We start from the raw sequence: 18,184 nt of genomic DNA, 5'->3' as shown, positions 1-18,184 counted from the left end.
TATTTGAAAACCCTCTGGTATCATAATCAAAATATTTTTATTCTATTTCTATAGCAAGAGAGACGATCCGTTTCCATCTCCACTTCTGACAGCAACAACTTCGGAGAAAAACACTTTATTAGTAGCTTAGGGGCTAAACTCTCCCACAGTGTTACTTTGCAAAGAGAACAGCTGAAAAACCCACAGAGTAGAGGAATTGGGGAGGTTTCTAAATGCAAAGAAACTTCAAGGTCAGGAAACAGAAATTTTACTAGAAACCTAAACCTAAATACAGTTCAAAAGGAACAATTCCCAACTCACTGTGGTCATTTTCTTTTCACTGACTCCTTTACGTTTAGTCAACAGGTAAACGGGTACAATGAAGTCGCAGCAGGCACAAAAAATTCAATTTAACAAACTTTTTGTGTATACTCATGTGTGTTGGAAGAAGTGGAGCAGAGAGAAAGGCAGAGAGCTTCTAGGCGCGCTCTCGCTTTCCCGCCTAAACATTGAGGAGGCGGGGCCCGAGGCCGGGGCGGGGCCCGAGGCCGGGGCGGGGCCCGAGGCCGGGGCGGGGCCCGAGGCCGGGGCGGGGCCCGAGGCCGGGGCGGGGCCCGAGGCCGGGGCGGGTTCTCCGTGCCCCTCCCACACGTATTTCGCCACTATCCCGACAGGCCCAGCGGCCTGGAGAGTCACGTGAGGGTGGGCGGTGGAGGTGGAGGTTTTTCTCCGCTGGTTTTTCATCTCTATGATTGTCAGAGGCGGGCTGCTTTGACCCGAGAGCGTTGGTAACCCTGCTGCGGACAGGTGAGTCCTGGACTCTGAAGGGTGTGAAGGTACAGACTTTTAGGGAAAGCGAAAGGGAAGTCAGGTTGAATCTTAAGGGATCTGACCTCCCGCGCCGACCGTTTGCCGGCTCTGGGCTCCGGCGACTTTTCGGGTCTGGCGGCATAGCTCACACGCTTAGCTCAGGGGCCTGAGAAGAATCCTTAGTCGTGTCTGCTTCCCGTCCTCCGCTTTCCTTCACCTCACCTCGTCCCTTTTCGCTGTCCCGGGAGATCTCAGTGCCAAGCTCCCAACCGCAGGGTTCACTTGGGCGCCGTCGTCTCTCGCTTCTCCGGCAACCAGAAGACGCACGGGTGGACTAGACTGGTTCCGCTGGGATTTGTGGATGTGGATGGAAGTGGGTGATCGGAGTTTACCCTTAGATCTCTGATGGGTAGAAATGTTAATCATTAAATCGGAAGAAAAAGAAGTAGAAAATCAGTGGGGACCCGAAGGAGCAAAACAAAGTGCAGTCTTCTTGGACTGTTCAGTTTTTATCTTTTCCAGTGTCTCTCGTTCTCAGTCTCGCTCGAGTTTCCTTCACCATCCCATCCTGGCCCACCGTAGGATGTTTGAGAATGAGCCGAGTGTTGCTCTGTGTGAATGTTGAGAGAAGAGTTTAAAACGGGCTGTTCTTAAGTTGCTGTCTCTGCAATCTTAGGGTTTATTTCTTTTTCTTCCCTTTCAGATGCCTGAAGAGTAGGTATTTATAAACATAAGCAGAATACCCGTTTTGTGGCTAAGGGACTAAAGTATTCCCCCTCTTGTATCTGGAAAGATCTGTTTTCTTTGTTAATTTTATAAACGTGTTTATTTCAGTTTCTAAGGTGGTTTGGATATACCTTTGTTCATGTTAAAGCATTCCTTGAGTCATGTGTGCAAGTGACCTAGCAGTAGAAGAAAAGAGTTTGCAGACAAAGTAAATCAATTTGGGGTTTGATAGATGTGGGAGGGTTAAGGTTTAGAGTTAAGTTAAACCATATGACCAATTAATAAAACATCTGCATCTTGAGACATAGGTATTGCCCAGGATGACAAACATGCTGTCTTTGTGGTGTTGGACAAAGTAATGAGCTGGTTGAGTATCACCTTATCTTAAAAACTTTTTAGAACTTGCCACTCGTTTGTAAGAAGATGCCTCTGGCCTCCAGCTGTTCTCTGTACTCACCCTTGATAGGTGATTATCTCTTCAACTTAAGAACTTCACTCTTACTCTTAAAGAACCAACTGAGTGTTGGGGAAGTGGGTAGGGAATGGGCTAGATGAGCTACTTGTAATGATGAGGACTGGGTATTGTATGTAAGTGATAAATCTGAATTCTACTCCTGAAACCAATACTATATTATATGTTAACTAATTAGAATTTAATTTAAAATTTGAAGAAAAAAAAAAGAACATCACCCTGGCTGTCTAATTATGTCAAGAAAGTGTCATTGGTGTATTTTAAGTGTCCTTACTGAAGATTATAAAACAGAGTAATACTAACAAAGAGAGAAGATTCAGGAGTGGGTTCTGAGCTTGGGAAGAAAGGGAAAGAGTGATAGAAGATAACAAAAGCAAGAGAACAAAAGCATGTATTGCTATTTTCCTTTATAATTTATAGACTATTTACTATATTCAGTAGACCTTTTACATTCCCAGAGACTGACCTTCCTATATTTCAGAAGAAACAATGGTATGTAACTTCTCCCATAGTGCAATATCATGTAAAATAATTATAACTAAAATATTTCACTGACCTTTCAGGTTTTATATTTCTTAGAATTATAGGACTAAAGTAATTGATAAAGTTATTAAGCCTAATTTGGTCTCCTTCCTTCCTTCCTTCCTTCCTTCCTTCTGTAGGCTCCCTAATCCAGCATGGAGCCCAGCTCGGGGCTTGAGCTCATGACCCTGAGATCAAGGCCTAAGCTGAGCTAAAGAGTCAGGAGCCTAACTGACTGAGCCACCCAGACCCCTCCTCCTAATTTGGTCACTTTTAATCTTTAGTTTTAGTGAGTAATTTTTATAGTGGCTGTAACACTTGCTGGATGTTAACCAATTTCTTCCCATATAGAATTGTTTAATATATTCCTTTTAAAAATAGAACCAATTTTTTTTTTTTGGAAGATTTTATTTATTTATTTGACAGACAGAGATCACAAGTAGGCAGAGAGAGGAAGAGAAGCAGGTTCCCCGCTGAGCAGAGAGCCTGATGCGGGCTCAATCCTAGGAGCCTGCGGCCACAACCCGAGCCGAAGGCAGAGGCTTTAACCCACTGAGCCACCCAGGTGCCCCAAGAACCATTTTTTTAAGAGAACCAATTTTTTTTTTTTTTAAGTTTGACTTGCAACTACCCCCCGCCCAACACACTCAAAACAAAAATAGCTTGGTTTTGTGCCAACTGAAAAATCTATTCTTTTAAAATAGATTTCCTCTACACTTTGAAAATTATGATAAAATTGTTAATGCTTTTAAGACATTAAATACTGGTATCTGAGCATATCTAAGAAGAAAACACAGGGGCAGTATTTTTAAATATATTTCCTATTATAAGAGTGTTTGTGCCTGTTTTTGAAAAATGGAATCATTATGGAAAATATAACACTGAAAGTCAAAATCCTAGTTTATCTTTTCCCCTACCAGCAGGTAACCACTAGTCCCCTTTGATATTTGGGAATCAAACTCCTTGGGAGAGATGATACTAATAGCACCAGACTTACATCCTACAACCTTAGAAACTCCAAAAGAGAGAGAACGTCCCTTTCTCTTTGATTCCAAGAGACTACTACAGGAATTTCATTAACCTGACTGTGTGTCATTGCCCATCCTAGAAGCAGTCTGTTATGTGATGGAATGCTTTGTGTGGTTAGGATTGGCTCTTGTTCTCACCATGGTGTGATAGGGGCATACAGTTTTATTTTATTTTTTTTTCATACAGTTTTAAACCACATGAATTAAGAGTAAGCAACATCGGGGTGCTTGGCAGGCTCAATCGGTAAAGCTTCCCCCTCTCGTTGTGGTTGTGAGTTTGAGCCCATGTTGGGTACAGAGTTTACTTAAAAAAAAAAAAAAAAGAGTAGGCAACTGAAGTATGGTTCCTCTTTACGAAAACTGAGGTGTCATTTCCTGGAGAGAAGGGAAAGGTTGCTGGACAGACAAAAACAACATATGTTCACTGATATAATTTTACGTGTATTTTTTTAATTTAGAGAACTTGCTTTCCTTTTCCAATATAAATTAATTGCATTTCACAGTTTGAGTGTTTTTTTTTAAATGTCTATTTTTAAAAATGTCTATTAACTAATGGAACTTGGAAATTTAAACTCTTCAAGTAGCATGTATTTGTTATGTGTTTAGTACTTGTGCTCTGGAGTATTTGGCTTTTTTAACTTTAAATATATTGTGTATTTAGCCCGTTTGTTAAAATCATTTATCGATAAATATTTTTATTACTGTGGATAAACTTGATTAACAAATTGCAGTTTATAAATAGTAAATAAAAATGTTCTGAGTAATTTAAGTATACGTAGTTACTATGGTTGAATGCTTGATTCTTTTAATTATTATGTATTTAAAAATCTGTTTGTATAGAAAACCACTTCATTTTGAGTGTTTTATGAAAAATAAATCACGATAATTGTTACAACTTGATGTCACTGGGTATTAACTTTAAAACTATAGTCGACATTATTGCCTGCTTTTGTATCTTTATGGATTATTCTGATGGTTCATTACATTTTAAGAGAAAATATAATTGAAGTAACATTGTTTACTCCACTGCCTTGATTTTGTTTAAAAGAAATGTTAGTAGTTCAATTCAGTGGACATTTGAACTTAATTGCTAACACAAACTTTAGTTTAGACAGATTTATATTCTCAAACCCAATTCCATCACTTCTTGATGTTGAGCAAGTTATTTAATCTCTCAGAATTTGAGTTTATTCCATCTGCAAAATAGAAATAATAATACTTATCTCATAGGGGTCTTGTGAGGAGTAAGTTAATGTATGCCAAGTGCCTAGGATATAGTAGGTTCTTACTGAATGTAATTGTTAAGAATAACAACAACAAGAAATAGTGTCTAAAAAGATTTTATCTCCCCAGTTTCAGAATGTTTAGCCCCAGGAATTTAAATGTGTATATAGGTGCTAAGGAATTAATCAGATTGTTCTTTCTTCAGATTTGTTTTTATTTTAGCAGGGTTGTGTTTTTGTTTTTGTTTTTGTTTTTTAAGCAGGCTTCACCACCCCCAGCATGGAGCCCAGTGTGGGATTTGAACTCAAAATCCTGAGCTCAAGACCTGAGTTGAGATCAAGAGTCGGTCACTTGGGCCCCTTGGTGGCTCAGTGGGTTAAGCCTCTGCCTTCCGCTCAGGTCATGATCTCAGGGTCCTGGGATCGAGTCCTGCATCGGGCTCTCTACTTGGCAGGGAGCCTGCTTCCTCCTCTCTCTCTCTGCCTGCCTCTCTGCCTGCTTGTGATCTCTCTCTTTCTCTCTCTCTGTCAAATAAATAAATAAGTCTTAAAAAAAAAAAAAAAAGAGTTGGTCACTTAACTGACTAAGCCACAATTTTAGCAGATTTTTAATACCATGTTGCACATGTAGCAATTAACTAGAAAACTTTGTTTAAATTACTTAATTATTAGTGGACTGCCCAAGTATTTGAAGATTGCCTGGCCCAAGTGTGACGACTATTAGCCTGGAGGAATGTATTGAGAGATTTTTGCACAAATGCTCAGAAAAGCTTAATATTAAGTAGAAGGTCTCACGTTCCTTGACTATACAAGGGGAGTTAGGTGCTGAGTACCTTGGGTGTTCAGACCAGAATTTATGATGACTTATGGTAGTAGGCAGAAATAATAAAAATGGATTTGTTTTTATTTTTAAAGATAAGTTCAGGGAGATACTTCTGTGAAATAATGCTTTAAGAACATGTTACATCGGGCACCTGCAGGTAGAAGAGATAGATAGCAGTTTGGAATGTTACTTGAAAAAACAAAAAAAGCAACTGTGAAATTGAATAACTGTGAGAAGTGATAGGCATTAAATATAGTTAATGATCTGGCATTGGGAAGTTGGTAATTGCCATATTGGAAGGAGAGGTGTTTTAGCCCTATTTTAGTTCTATTTAGCTCTATTTTCCCCTCTTTAGCCCTGAGAAAATAAATAGGTAGAAATGGATTCATCTTCTTCCCCCCCAACTAAGAATTAGTTTTTTGCAAATTGTAAACATTTCCTAGGCTGCTAATAAGTTCAAGGTAGGTTTTACTCACTATGAGAAAATTGAAACTTTAGTGTAGTCTTGGAGAAGTATATTCTCATAATTAATGTCAGGTATACAAATAATGTTTACATTTCTCTTCAAGGTGGTTTAATGTTGGTCATTTAAAACTAAGTGCTAGGGTGCCTGCATGGCTCAGTTGTTAAGCGTCTGCCTTCGGCTCAAGTCATGATCCCAAGGTCCTGGGAATGAGTCCTGCATTGGGGTCCCTGCTTGGTGGGAAGTCTGCTTCTTCCTCTCCCACTCCCCCTGCCTGTCTTCCCTCTCTCGCTGTGTCTCTCTGTCAAATAAATAAATAAAATCTTAAAAAAAAAACAACAAAACTTAAAGGGCCTATCCTAATACCTTGCTTGGTCAGAGTTGAACAGTTACTTGGTATCTCTTATAAGCACTGCTTATAATTTTGCTTTTGCTTTTTGAAGTTTGTTCATTGAGTAATGGAATTAAATCTGCCTGCTATTTTTTTTCCTTTTTTAAAAAAATAAACATCAGTACTTTACTGTCCTGTTAGGATTAAGTGAGCATTCTGTAACATGGCACATAAAGAGCATTAGAATTTGCTTTAATCCAGATCTTCCTTGACTTATAATGGGTATATGTTTGATAAGGCCATTGTAAATTGAAAAAACCACAAGTGAAAAATGCATTTAATACGCCTAACCTACTGAATATCGTAGCTTAGCCTAGCCTACCTTAAACGTGCTTGGAACACTTACTTTAGCATACACTGGGCAAAACCATCTAACACAAAGCCTGTTTTGTAATGAAGTATTGAATATCTCATGTAACTTACTGAATCCTGAAAGTGAGAGAATGGTTGTAAGGGTCCAGAATGGTTTTAAGTGCTGGTTGTTTATCCTCGTGTCGCATGGCTGACTGGGAGCTGCGGTTGCTGCCCCTGCCTAGCATCAGGAGAAAGGATTGTACTGTGTATCATTAGCCTGGGAAAAGGTCACAATTCAAAATTAGAAGTACGATTTCTGCTGAATGTGTATTACTTTCACACCATTATAATGTTGAAAAATCCTAAGACACCATCATAATTTGTGTACCATCTGTGTATCTTTCTAGTTTAGTTCTTATGACTACCATGGCTTCCCTCATGTTCTAGTGATAGTGAACTACTTTTTGCTTCTCCCAACAAGCCATGCCTTTTTGTGTTTTTTTTTTGCCTTTGCATAGGCTGTTTGTTGTGTGTGGAATGCCTCAAGAGCATCCTGCCATCTTTCAGCTGGTGAGCTGCTGTTCATCTTTTTTTTTTTTTTTTAAGATTTTTATTTATTTATTTTGAGAGAGAGAGACAGTGAGAGAGAGCATGAGAGGGGAGAAACAGACTCCCCAAAGAGCTGGGAGCCCGATGTGGGACTCGATCTCAGGACTCTGGGACCATGACCTGAGCCGAAGGCAGTTGCTTAACCAACTGAGCCACCCAGGCGCCCACTGCTGTTCATCTTTAAACTAGATTGAGTTGTTCTTCAATTTGTAAAACTTTCCTCTACCTTCAAGTGGTTATTTTTTGGGGTGGTTCCCATAATAATTTTTTACCTTTTAAAAATATTCTTATTTTCTGGAACAGTTGCATTTATTTTCTGTGAGGTGGAGTGATTCTTGATGCCGCATCCAAGTCTTATTCATCAAAATATCCTGAACATGCAACGGAGTGCCTGTAGTCTATATAAGTTCAGAACATGTTTGGTGAATATATGAGTAAGATATTTCATCTGCTTTAAAACCAGAATAGATATAATCCAATAGATTAAGTCTGTACATTGTAACCTGTATCAGTCTGATGCATTTAGAAAACTTATTTGGACACATCTAGTAAATTCTATCCACACCTTCTACCACACATTAGTAAATGTGTTTTTCTAATATATACCAATGCACTGGAGAGAGAGACAGGACAAACATTCCATTCATTAAGGAGCTCAGTCTAGTGGCAGAGACAGACAGATGAATTGATAATTACAACTTAGATTTATGCTAATTTAGACTCAGGTTGAAAAATCACTTTATCGGTTTCAGTAGACACATTTCAGATGGTCAGTAGCCACATGTGGCTGGTGCTTACTGTGTTGAACCGTAGATATAAAACATTTCTATCATTGCAACATATTCTGTTTGACAGAGCTGTTGTAGAACATACACTTGAACCTGCATTCTCTAGTTTCAGATGATAGTTAATATTCATTTCGATCATATTCTTTATTCAAATTAAACTTGCTTTTAGATTTGAAAGTTGTATTTTTAAAAAATTATCAAGTGAATTTTATTATAGTACACTTCAAATAAAGCAGCATTGCTCATTTTTTCAGGTCTTGGATCTGTGATAGTATTTAAATTAAGTAATTTCAGAATTTGATTTTAACTTCAGCATTGATAACGTCTGACTTTCTATCCTACTAATTCCCGAGATGGCAGTGAATCATAATGGTTAAGAACAATGGCTTTGGGACCAGAGAAGCTTTCCTCTGTCATCTATTGGCTTTGACTGTAGGCAGATTTCTTAAAAGCATTGAGCTATGGTATCCTTAGTGAAATAGGAGTAATAATATTTACTACAAGGGTTATAGAGGATTAAATAAGGTAACAGATATTAGGCATTTAACATAGTACCCCTCCCAGAGTAGTGTTCATTAAATGCTAGCATTAGAATTTTGAACAACCAGATGTTTAAAAGAAAACTACTTTTTGAGGAAGTTGGAGAAATTGGAATAGAGACTGGGTATTAGAACATACCGAAGAATTAAAGTGAAATTTGTTAAATGTAAAAGTGACATGATTGTGTGGAAGGAAAAGTCCATATTTATGGAGACATACTAAAATATATAGCAGTGAAATGATAGAATGCCTGAGAGTTGCTTAAAAATAATTCACAAAGACATAAGAATGAAAGGGACAGAAAAATTAATAGCCATTTCTGGTGAAGAAGGAATAACAGGTACCATATTTGCCCTCCTGCCTGAAACAGCTTAAAAGGCAGACAAAAGACACAAAACAGTGGTTTCCTAGATTTTAGACATTGTACAGCAAAGGAAAATGATCCCTGAGAGATGGGAAACAAATGAGGTAAGCTCTGTGACTGCTCTGTTTTGCTGCCTGGAAAATTTCCCAGCTGTAGAGTAGGGAGGGAGATTCCATGCAGAGGGCACAGTGGTCTTCTTGAATTGAGTCAGTCTGGGGGAGGTCAAGGCAGGTGGAGTTTGTGGGGCAGAATACTAGAGATGAGAAAGTTAAAAGGAATCTTCCACTCAAGTATTCAGCGGAGAACTGATCAGTGCATACATGTGAGGAAACTACTGAAGTTAGGTAAAGAACCACCTGAAAAGAACATAGAACAGTTCTCAGAGTTTTTGCAAAGGCAGAAATAGTGTTTTTTCCCACCAGCCTGAGTGGAAAATGTCTTAACATGTCATCATGTAGGCTACTCAGGAGGATTTTGTCTTAGTAGTGGGATAAAATTGGGTGTTCCAGTCCAACCTAGAAAGCTTAAAAGCAAGACCTGAAAGGGTCAAACTGTTCCCAAGAAACTTAATTATGTCCCAGAACTAAGCTCAAGAATATATATAGGAATACAGGGGCACCTGGGTGGCTCAGTGGGTTAAAGCCTCTGCCTTTGGCTCAGGTCATGATCCCAGGGTCCTGGGATCGAGCCCCGCATTGGGCTCTCTGCTCGGCGGATAGCCTGCTTCCCCCTCTCTCTCTGCCTGCCTCTCTGCCTACTTGTGATCTCTGTCTGTCAAATAAATAAAATCTTTAAAAAAAAAAATATATATATATATATAGGAATACAAAAATAACCAACACCCAACAAGGTGGAAATCATAGTGTCTGGCATGCAATCAGAAATACTAGACATGCAAAGGAGGAGCAAATATGACTGACCTATGATAAAAAAAAAGTCAGTCAAAACCAAACAAGTGACAGGTGATAGAATTAGTAGAGAGGGATATTAAAATAGTTTTTATAATTGTATTTCATATGCTTAAGAAACTAGAAGAAGGATTGAAAAAACTTTTTTTTTTTTTTTTCTGAGAAAGTGTACAAGCAGGGGTATGGGGAGGGACAGAGGGAGAGAGAGAGAATCTCAAGCAGGCTTGCCGCTCACCACAGGGCCTTACCTGGGGCTTGATCTTAGGACCCTTATTAGATTATAACCTGAGCTAAAATTAAGAGTCAGACACTTAACTAACTGAGCCACCCAGTGCCCCCGGAAAAATTGAATATGTTAAATAGAAACATGGAAGATGAGGAAAAGACCAAAACGAAGTGGGCGTGGTTGTGCACGTGCAGGGATAGGCAGTAAGTGGGAAACTCCTTGTACCTTCCACTCAATTTTGCTGTGAACCTAGAAATACTCTAAAAATTTTATTGGGGTGCCTGGGTGGCTCATTTGATTAAGCGTCTGGCTTTGGCTTAGGTCATGATCCCAGGATCCTGGGATTGAGCCCTGCATCTCTCACCATGCTCATGCTCTCTCTCTCTCAAATAAATAAAATCTTTTTAAAAAATAAAATTTATTAATTAAAAAGAAAAAAAAGAAAAAGACCAAAATGAAACCTTCAGAGATGGAAACTGTAAATTTTCTGAGATGAAAGATACGCTAGATGGTATTAGTGGCAAATTAGACATTGGGGGAGAAAATTTATGCCAAAGTTCATAAATATACAAAATAACCTATGAAGAATTCTTGCTAAAAGTACTTAATTTGACATTAATCATGCTTTTATTTTTTTTAAAGATTTTTCTTGAGAGAACAAGGGAGCAAGTGGGTAGAGGAGCAGAGGGAGAGGGAGAGAGAAAATCTCCAGCAGACTCTGTGCTGAGTGCGGAGCTCTACACAGGGCTCAGTCTCATGACCCTGAGATCACGACCTGAGCTTAAACCAGGAGTCAGACTCTTAACTGACTGAACCACCCAGGTGCCCCTCTAATCATGCTTTTAGATGTAATTTGAGAATATAGGAAATAAAGGGACTGGAGAAACGTTTAAACCATACTAGGAGGAAGCAACTAGATAAATCCAGAATTTGAGAAATGATGTAATGTAGTTGCCCTGTTCTCTGAAAATTAGAGTTGTGTTGTGATTGCATGATGTGGTGGATATACGTAAAGTAATTAAATTGTATACTAAAAAGTTGATAAAATGGTTAATTTTATGTGTATTTTATAACAGTTTTTAAAAATGTACGATTTTAATCATTTTTAGGTGTACTGTTGGGAGGCATTAAGTGTATATGCATTGTTGTGCAGCAGTGACCACCAGTCATTTCTAGACCTTTTTCTTCTTCCCAAACAGAACACTATACCCAGGAGATGGTAACTCTCCTTTTATTCTTCTCCCTGATCGCTGACATCTTCAGTCTACTTTCCATTTCTATGAATTTTACTACTGTAGGTTCCTCATATAAATTGAATCTTACATTATTTGTTTTTTTTTTTTTTTTTGTGACTGGCTTATTTCACTTAACATAATGTCTTTAAAGATTGATCCCTTTTGTAGGATGTATCAGAATTTCCTTCCTTTTTTAAAAAATTGTTTTTATTGTGGTAGAACACACACAATATGAAATTAACCATCTTAACCATTTTTAAGTGTACAATTCGGTGGTATTAAGTACATTCAGATTCTTGTGATACCATCACCGACATCCATCTCCAGAACTTGCAAACATATTAAATACATCTATTAAGTAGTAACTGTCTATTACCACTTTGCCCCAGCCCCTGGTAACCATGATTCTGCTTTCTGCCTCTGTGATTTTGACTACTCTAGGTACCTCATATAAGTGGAATCATACAGTGTTTATTTTGTTGAAACTGACTTTTTAAATTTAGCATAGTGTTCTTAAGATTCATCCATGTTGTATAGTTTGTCAGAATTTCCCACCTTTTAATGGCTGAATAATATCCCATTGTATGTATCAACCATTTTTTTGTTTATCCATTCATCTGTTGAAGGGCACTTTTTGGTTATTGTGAATAATGCTGCTATGAGTATGGGTGTACAAACAGCTGTTCAAAGTCTCTGGCTTTCAGTTCCTTTGGATATATTCTTCAAAGTAGAATTGCTGGATCATATGGTAATTCTGTGTTTAAGTTTTTGAGGACCTGCCGTACTGTTCTCCATAGCAGCCGCACCATTTTACATTCCCATCAATGGTGTACGAAGATTTCAGTTTCTCTAATACTTGCTTTTTTCTGTTCATTTCCTTGATTAGAATAGCAAGGTTTATGGTTAGAGTCTTACTGTACATTTTAATTAAGTGTTTGCATTAAAAGGAAGGTATTTAGGTGTAATTATATGATGTCTTAGTGAAGTTTATGTTACATAATACAGTTTTTATTTGAATTATCACCATCAGCCGCACCTATTAACTTCCAAACAAATATTTGTTCATAATTTACTGTGTTAGACACTGTGCTCAACTTTATACAAGTGTTTTTCTCATTTAATCCTCCTTACAGTCATTTGCAGTGAGTGTTATTATCCCTGTTTTATGGAAGTGTAAAAAACACAAATCTGACTGACAAATTAATGGCCAGTAAGAGGTCAAGTTAGTAAGTTCTAGTATCTAGAATTAATGAATTAGCTAGATTACCTTGACACAACTTTCCGGTCCTCAGCTTATAAAAACAAAAGAGAACAAAACAAAATACACAGCAACAATACAAACTTACCTATATGTTCAGTAAAGCTTTAATTTACAATCTGATTTTGCTTTAATTAAATCCTAAAGTTGAAAATAACATCTCAGGTAAGCAAGGGAAAATCTTTGGAAAAAAAAGAAGTACCTGGGGAAATAGAAATTTGAGTAAAGGTAAAAAAGGCAGGACAATATGCAGTGAAATATCTGATACTGCTGTCAGCCTGGCAGGTTCATTTCTAGAGAGAACATAAATACAGACATTGTTACAAAGGAATATCTATAAAGATGTCTGTTGCTGTGAAGACTAAAAAAAAATCCCACTGAAATTGTTATTTATGTAGAAACAGACTTCCTTTGGCAGAAATATATATTATTTTTACACATTGGTCCTTAGCACTGATGAATTCTTTGCTGTTGAACGGGACTCTGAGTAACATATCTTGGACCCACAGTGGAGTTCTGACATGGAATTATTGTTCATTTTAATCCTGGTGCCCCATTTTCCATATCTGAAAATCAAATATAGTACAGATGAGAGAATATTCATTGGAGCACTTATAGAGTTCTCTGCAAATGCAAGGTAACATGGTTATTAAATATTGATTCCTTTGTTCTTCACATACCATTTCTATATCACAGTAGGATTTAGAGCTTTTAATTTAATGGGGAAGCATGTAAAGTATCTGAACTCCGTGTTCTGTGGTGTTTATAATGCAGTATTGTTGATCAAAGTTTTATATTTTCCATATTTAAAAAAATTTGCTCTTTAGTCAGTCTCTAACTTTTGTAGAGTTAGGCTTAATCAGCTGGTACTTTTATGATACATTCCCATGTTAAAGCTTTATGGACAAAGCAAAGAGATTTAGCAATGAATGAATTAGCTAATTAGCAGATTACAAATAGGGACATGGTTTCAATAAACCATTTAGGTTTATGCTTTTGTATGATTAGATTATCTTGACCTAATAACAGGTTTTTGAATGGTTGCATGTCACTGAAAAATAATTTTTTATCATCTATATTACATATAGATATTTGAAACATATATATATATATACTTTAAAGAATAATTATAAGAGTGAACTGTGAACCATGTAGGTAACCATCACTCAAGCCAAAAAACATCCCCATCACCCAGAAGTCACCTATCTGCTTTTTCCTAATCAGAACCCTCCTCAGGAGACAGTTCACTACCCATGATTAAGTGATAATCCTGATATATGTGTATCACTAATCACCTTATTAGTTTTGCCTTTTTTGGGGCCATGTATAGTTGAAATCTAACTATATATATTCTTCATGATTTGCTTACTAACATTGCATTTGTGAGACTTACCATTTGTTAGTTGTAAAGCATTTTTGGAGGGATGCAAATTTTCCTAAATTAATTTTGTGATTCTCTTTTTTTCTTCTAAGTTTATTTGTTTTTTAGTAGTCTCTGTATTCATTGTGGGGCTTGAACTCATGACCCCCAGATCAAGAGTCACAAGCCCTTTCGGCTGAGCCAGCCAGATGTCCCTCAAATTTTTTTTTTTCTTTTTTGGAACTATTAATAAAGTTTGGTTGTTAGTCTTTTGATGGTTTTATGTGTACCAACTGTTTTGTCCCTCTCTGGACTTAATAGTGTTTTTTATGTTGTCTTTTATATTCTTTTTTTATGGTACCTTATGATGCCTTGTGTGTTGTTTTTATGGTTGCTTTTAATACACCTTATCTCTTTACTATTTTTTGTATTGTTTTAAGTTTTTTCCCCTACTGTAATGTCATAGAGATGTTCTCTTGTATCATCAGCTAGAAACTTCATATTTTTTCCTTTTTTTTTTTAAATTTTATTTATTTGACAGACTAAGATCACAAGTAGGCAGAGAAGCAGGCAGAGAGAGGAGGAAGCAGGCTCCCCGCTGAGCAGAGAGCCCGACGAAGGGCTCCATCCCAGGACCCTGGGACCACGACCCGAGCCGAAGGCAGAGGCTTTAACCCACTGAGCCACCCAGGCGCCCACATTTTTTCCTTTTATACTGAGTGTTTAATCACTTAGAACTGATAACTTGTGTATTGTGAATTCATCTAATTCTTTCTCTATGTATACTCAATGTTCCAGGCCCATTTATTGGGAAGTCTTCCTTGTCTTGCTTATTTGGTTATTGTACTTCTGTCATGCTTGAAGTCCTAAGGCTTTAAAATTTTTTTCTTTTATTCTGTTTGTACCTCTGTGTCAATATCACATTGTTTTAGATACTAATATTTGTGATTAGTTTTAATGTTAGAGTAGGTTCTTCTGCCTTGTAGTTGGGTGTGTCATTCCCCTCCCCCCACCCACCAGCATGTCTTAGTTTTTCTTGGTCCTTTGTACTTCTTTATTCGTTTTAGGGTCAGTTGGTCAAGGACCACTAAAATCACTTTGAGATTTTCATTGGGATTGCATTGACTGTGTAGTTTGGTTTGGGGAGAATTGCCATCTTTACAAAATTTTGTTTTTCAGTTTTTTAACATGATTTTACATTTATTTAGGTCTCCTTTAAGGAGGTCTTTCAATTATGTCTAATATTTTCTCTATCAGTTTTTGCACATTTTTTTTAGACTTATTCCTAGTACTTTATATTTTTGTTTTTCTTCTATTTTAATTTTATTTTTTAAAATTTTATTTCTTTATTTGAGAGAGAGTGGGAGAGAGAGCACAAGTTGGGGGGATAGTCAGAAGGAGAGGGAGAAGCAGACAGTCTGATGTGGGACTCAATTTCAGGACCTTGGGATCATGATGTGAGCTGAAGGCAGACACTTAACTGACTGAGGCACCCAGGCACCCTAAGTACCTTTTAAAAAGATTTATTTAGTTTAGAGAGAGAGTGTGCGTGTGAGCAAGGGGATGGGCAAAGGAAGAGGGTGAGGGAGAGAATCCCAAGCAGACTTCCTGGTGAGCGCGAAGCTTCACGCGGGGCTGGATCTCATGACCCTGAGATCATGACCTGAGTCAAAATCAAGAGTTGGTCCCTTAACCAACTGAGCAACACGCACACCCCACTAAGTATTTCCTTTTAAATAGTGTGTCCCACAAGTATTTTATAAAAACAGCTATATTGAGATTTATTGAAGTATAGTTGACTTACAATAAAATTTACCCTTTTTTTGTATACTTGGAAGTTTCAGTAAACCTAGTCATGTATTTATCACTATAATCAAAATATAGGGCAGTTCCTTTCACCCCTAGAAATTGTTTTATGTTCCTCTTTAGCCAACTTCCAACCTAACTTCCAACCTGGCAGCCAGTGATCTGTTTCCTGTTGTTAGTGTTTTACCTTTCTTACAGTGTCATGCAAATGGAATCATACAGTATATAACTTGGCTTTTAAAACTGGTTTAAGGGGTACCTGGGTGACACAGTCAGTTGGGTAACCAGCTGTTGGCTTAGACTCAGGTTGTGATCTCAGGGTCCTGGGATAGAGTGGTCCTGCTCAGTAGGGAGTATATTCCTCTCTCTCTGCCCTTCCTCCCAGCTCTTGCACACGTGCACGTGTGCTCTCTCTCCCCCCACAAAATAAATTAAAAAATAAAATCTTTAAAACTGTTTTAAAATTTATCATATAGTAAAATTAAGTTTTTTTTCTCTTGGTGTACAGTTCTGTGAAATTTAATATATGAATTTTAATAATACAGATTCATTTTACTACCACCACAATAGAATACAGAAAAGTTCTCAGTCCACTCATGCTCTCTCTTTTTTTAAAAAATATTTAATTTATTTATTTGAGAGAGAGAGAGAGTGTGTGAAAGAGAATGAGAGGGGAGAAGGTCAGAGGGAGAAGCAGACTCTCCATGGAGCTGGGAGCCTGATGCAGGACTCCATCCCGGCATTCCGGGACCCTGAGCCAAAAGCAGTCGCTTAACCAGCTGAGCCACCCAGGTGTCCTCATGCTGTCTCTTTATAGTCATACCCTCCACCTCTGTTTCTTGACAGCTTACTGATAAGTTCTCTATCGATAAGTTTTTTCTTTTTAAGAATGTATATGCATGGAATCTTACAGTATGTAATCTTTGAGAATGGCTTCTTCCAGTATAATGCCTTGAGATTCATCCAAGTTGTTGCATGTATCAAGAGTTCATTCCTTTTTAAATGCAGTTATATTCCATTGTATTGTTATGCCACGGTTTGTTTATCCATTCAGCTGCTGAAAGATACTCAAGTTGTTTCTAGATTTTGGCAATTAAAATAAATGTAAAATTCAAATACAGGTTTATGTGAGCACAAGTTTTCATTTCTCTAGGGTAAATACCTATGAGTAGAATTTTTGGGTCATATGGTAAATATATGTTAAATGTTACAAGAAAATGTCAACCTGTTTTCCAGAGTGGAAGTACCATTTTGCATTCCCACCAGCAACGTATAAAAGTTTCACTTGTTTTACATTCTTCCTGCATGTAGTATTGTTAGGAATTTTTCTTTTAACCAAATAGGTATATAATGGTATCTCATTGTGGTCTTAATTTGCATTTTGCTAATCGCTAATGATGTTGAATACCTTTTTATGTGCTCATTTATTTAGGAATAGAGCTGCTAAGAACATTAATTTACAGGTTTTTTTGTGTGTGAACATGGTTTCATTCTCTGGGGTAATTACCTAAATTCAGCTAGAATTTTTCACACATTGCTAAAGATCAAGTTTGAGGTAGTGCTAGAGTATGGAATCTTTGGAAACCATAAGACACACAAGAGTTTACACCCACTTGCAGGCTCCTCTCAATAGATCTCACCCAGAGGTTTACCTGTAACATTGGCGAAAGGGCAGGAGACAAAGTGCTTCCTAAAGATTTAGCCCATAATAGGGGAGCATCCACCACAGGTGAGAAAAGCAAAAAGCTCCTTTCAGATCTAAACAACAAAAGGCTTAAGCCAATGAGGAAGGATAGCAAACCCTGTAACCTCAGGTGACAGTCCATTGAATCTAGAGGAGGGGAAAAGAAAAATAAATCCTTAATCCCTGAGGGAGGGGCAGAAAACTGTCAGGAGCCCAGATTACCAGAAATCTGTATCTGAGGAGAGACAGGGCTACTGAGAAGTCCCCATGTACAAGACCCAGAGACATAGTCTCTCCTGAAAATTGTGGTTGGCCCAAGACAATGGAGAAAAATGACATCTACATTCAGGAAAAAATGACTTCTACTAGCTAAAAAGGAACAAAGATAAGAATGACAGCAAACTTCTTAGAAATGACAAAAGCCAGTTTCTGTTGCTCTTCCTTCGTTCCTGAATTTCCAGGTTTCCTTCCAGTATTTGTTTTTTTCCCATCTGAAGAACTTTTTGTAGTTTTTTAGAGCAGGTGTGCAGGCAGAGAATTCTTCAAGAATATCATGTTTTGACACTACAGATTTTACTTAAATCCTACGAACAATGTTGGTTGTTTTTCTGGTGTGTGTGTGTTTTTTTTGTTTGTTTAACCTTAGCAGGCAGTTGGCCTAGTTAGAATTAGTCT

At 37.6% G+C, this 18,184-nt stretch overlaps 1 protein-coding gene across 2 annotated transcripts in view; it reads left to right on the top strand.

The window, feature by feature from the left end:
* Positions 1 to 611: 611 nt before the first annotated feature.
* LOC111144955 (mitochondrial calcium uptake 1) overlaps positions 612 to 18,184 on the top strand; it is a 245,703-nt gene continuing 228,130 nt past the window's right edge. For both annotated transcript variants that reach the window (XM_022499577.1, XM_022499576.1), the window contains exon 1: positions 612 to 786. The gene's annotated coding sequence lies outside the window, so the exon portion shown is untranslated. The remainder of the gene's footprint in view (positions 787 to 18,184) is intronic.

This window comes from Enhydra lutris, unplaced genomic scaffold (genome assembly GCF_002288905.1).
Source record: "Enhydra lutris kenyoni isolate GAN:26980312 unplaced genomic scaffold, ASM228890v2 scaffoldscaffold12, whole genome shotgun sequence".
Lineage (NCBI taxonomy): Eukaryota > Metazoa > Chordata > Mammalia > Carnivora > Mustelidae > Enhydra > Enhydra lutris.
The sequence above is the reverse complement of the archived record's forward strand: the minus strand, read 5'-3'. Positions and strand labels throughout refer to the sequence as shown.